Below are 3,730 nucleotides of genomic sequence, written 5' to 3'. Positions count from 1 at the left end.
CTGTCAGCTGCCTGGATATCCCTTCCACTGTGATATAGTTAATCCACAATGTCCTATAACAGTGGGTGCTGTCTTTCTTCCTGGAATACCATTTTCTAGGGTCTCTGATTAGAAAATTATTGTTTCTCTATCATGATCTTCATCTAAAAGGCTTTCTCTGACACCCCAGGCAAAATGAAGTGTTTGTTCCTCTGTGCTGTCACAGCTGTCTGGATACCAGTGGTTCGTAGTACTGTCTGTGTTTCTTGAGCTTTCCTCTCCTCCACTCTGAGCTTCTTGAAGACAAGGACGTATCTTATTCTTTTTGGTATCCCTAGTGCTAAGCTTAGTGCATGACAATACAGTGGGCTCGAAATCAGAGTGAAGAAATGAGGGAATGAAGAAATTCTCTGGTACTTTTAGTTGTGAACAAATTTCAGTGCTATTACTTAAGGATTAACATTCTGTCCAGAAACAAAGCCACTAAGAAAAATGATAATTTTAAGCCAAACTATAAAAATTAGCTTTTACCAATTTACCTCAAAGTAAAATCCATTACAATTAGAGGTCATTCTTCATTATTAGGAAGCCTCTCCATTTTTATGGATTCTTTTTTTTTTGTATTAAAAAATATGAGTTGTGCACGACCAATGGGTAACAGCAGCATGCATCATCATTTGTTAATTAAAAAAATTCCAAGCAAAGGCGAAACATTCCAGGATAGCTGCTGGACATTAGATTTCTTTCACTTCCCTCAAAGCTAAAGCTGGCTATAAAGTTCATCTGGTGGCGATTTTTTGAATGTATTTTACATTGAGATAGCAGCAGGCCAGTGTTATCTATAGAAAACTGCGTTTGGTTCTACTGCCAATAGGTGCTTTTTTTCCTACAGTTCATCTGTTATCAGAGAACTAATAAAGGTGCTTTTTTATGTCACTGTCATGCTTTCTAGAAAAGGGAAAAGAATAATAACATAAACTTCAACATCTTCCCTCTCTCAATTAACAAAGACCTTACAGTTCTTTGATTTAAAGTACATTTGCATTAGATACCATTTTAATCTGGCCATGACCCCTGGATTACTTCAGGAGTGGCTCCTCTTTCATTCTAGGGATTTCAGTGGAAATGACAGCCCCAGTGTCCTGCCAGCTTCTGCTGTGGGAGCAGGCAGGAGACCCAAGCCTGTTCAATCATAGTATCTCATCCTTCTGTCTTACAGTGTTTGATGCAAGTGGTGGGCAAATGATCTGGACAAGGCAATTTGGAACCGTTCAATGTGTGTGTGTGTGTGCGTGGGGGTGGGAGGAGGAGACAAATGGCTTATTTATATTTTGCATCTCAAGATGTAAGGAGGCACACTTGGGAGATACTGGCAGTTATGTCTTCTGACAGGTGGAGATAGCCTGCTTAGGGTAGGAAAACATGACCCTTACACACAAAGAGAAGCAGAGACTAGCATAGTTGAGAGATGGTGAATAAACCCTAATGATACTATTTGCATCCCTGAACCTAGCTATGCCTGAAGTGAGAGCCATCCTTAAATTTCCAGGTATACGAGCCAATAAATCCCCTCTTTTTTTCTTAAGCTAGTTTGAGTTCTTGCAACCAAAATAGTATACATCAGAGTGACATTATGATGAAAAAAACTAAGTGTTATGGCTGTTTAAGTATGAAATGTCAGGGTTAAATACATAAACTCATGATCTGTTACCACATGGGAAGTAGATTCTGGACGTGGACCCTCTGACATCTCTCAGTGTTTTCTGCCCTAGAACACTTGAAAGTTCTAGCAAATCATTTTATTTCATACTCTCCTATTTTAAGTACAACTTTCAGTTGATTCACAGTAAAACTCCTAATGTGGTATGATGGCTTTTCCCCTGTCAATTTCCCCACATTCTCTTCCCACGTGGTTTCAGGTTGGAGGTGGCCACAAAAGAAATTTGAGCGGGATTTGGCACCAAAGGGCAGCCACTTCTAGGCTCAGAGGATTGCTGCAGGGCAGGTGCTGTTGAACTTTGTGCGTATTGTCGCAGACCTGCTGTTGGCAAGGAGCACCTCCTGGGCCCACAGCACCTCCAGCTGCCATCGAATTCCTTCAGCTTCTGAGAACCCTGGGCCGGGGGCACATACAGCTCTGTAGCAGAGGATGCCGGCTTATCTCACAAGTTGCCCAAATCACTGGGACTGGAGGCAGTGCTGATTAGGTGAACTTTCAGTTTTTCCTCGCAGGCTGCAGTTTGTCCTTGGTTGCCCTACTTCATGTCCATCTTCTCTTCCTGACTGCTGACGCTCAGGCTTAGCACCAGATTTAGAGGCAGCAGACATCCATGATTGCATAAGGCTAATGCCTACAGTAGTGAATTCCTTGTTCTCTGTCACTCATACTGGCTTTGCCTGTCTGATGGAACCCTAACTCACAAGCAGTCTGTTTTTTGTTATTCATTTCTAAAGCAATCTGAGAGCTTCTCTCTTATTGGGAAACAACACTGATGAGGTTGAAAAAATACAGGCTTTGTACTCAGTTTTTACATGCTACCTTTGGCACTTTGGCACTTGTTATCCGTGTGTCTTTGACCAACTTATTTGATCTCCTGATGCCTTAGTTTCTTCAGCTATCAAATGGGGACGAGTATATCTGCCAATGGGGCTGCTATTAGGAGTCACAAAGAAATAGCATTTGTTTTGCCACTAGACTATTGTTCATTACTGAAGTCCCAGCATCTAGCTCAAAAATTACTACATTGTACCTATTCCATAATCTTTTCTAAATTGATGGATAAATGAGTATGTGCTTAATTCATGTTATTCTCCTCATTCTTTACTTGAGGAGTTCTGGTAGAGTAGATTATTGCTCAGATAATACTTAGTCTCTCCCCCTTCAACATCTCCAAGAGAGAAGTTTATTTCCCTCTCCCGTTGATGTTGATCTTAGCCATGTGACTGCCTTGGCCAGTGGGATGTTAGAAATATGAGCAAAGGTTTGACATGTGCATCCATACTAAGATTTTCCCACTTTCTCTTCTGTCTCCATCAAGAAAAGAATATACCCAAGTAGCCACTGCTTCAGCCTGGGCCTCTGAATGAGACCAGTGAATGAGAGCAATTCTGGTCTAGTCTGAAGCAAAGACACTCCAGCTGACCCACAGATATGTGACTAAGAATCAATGCGTATCTTTCTATGACTTAAGTACTGGGGTGGTTTGCTACAGAACACTCGACTGATACAGAGGGGCTTAATTGTAAAGATAGAATATATACTTATAGATTTAGCATGTAAAAGAAACTTAAAAATTCACTTGGGTCAATGTGCCTATTATAAATTAGATAGATAGATTTGAACAATAGTTTAAGACTCTCTTTGGTCAGATTAATCCATCCACTAACATAGTCCGTAAGTACCAATTCAGGTCATAGCCCTGAAATAGCTGGAAGGGGCATTCAAAGAGCATAAGACTTGGCAGCTATCCTCGAAGAGTACAAGAATATGTCCTTAAGAAAAGTGAGAATCTTCTTTAAAAAAAAAAACACCTCATCTCAGAGTCTTCAACTGGCTCAGTAGGATCTTTTTGTTGCTTATCATTTGGACATGTAGAAAGAATTCTGCACTACTTACAGGCTGTGACCTTGGAGAAGAAGAAAGTCAACTTCATTTCCTCATCTTTAAAAGGAGGATAGTAATAGTTACCACCCAATGGAGTTGTGAAACCTAAATGAAAGCATGAATACAAAGCTCTTAGCACGCTATCTG

This window comes from Balaenoptera ricei, chromosome 7, assembly GCF_028023285.1.
Source record: "Balaenoptera ricei isolate mBalRic1 chromosome 7, mBalRic1.hap2, whole genome shotgun sequence".
In the NCBI taxonomy this organism is placed as follows: Eukaryota; Metazoa; Chordata; class Mammalia; order Artiodactyla; family Balaenopteridae; genus Balaenoptera; species Balaenoptera ricei.
This window is presented reverse-complemented; position numbering follows the sequence as displayed.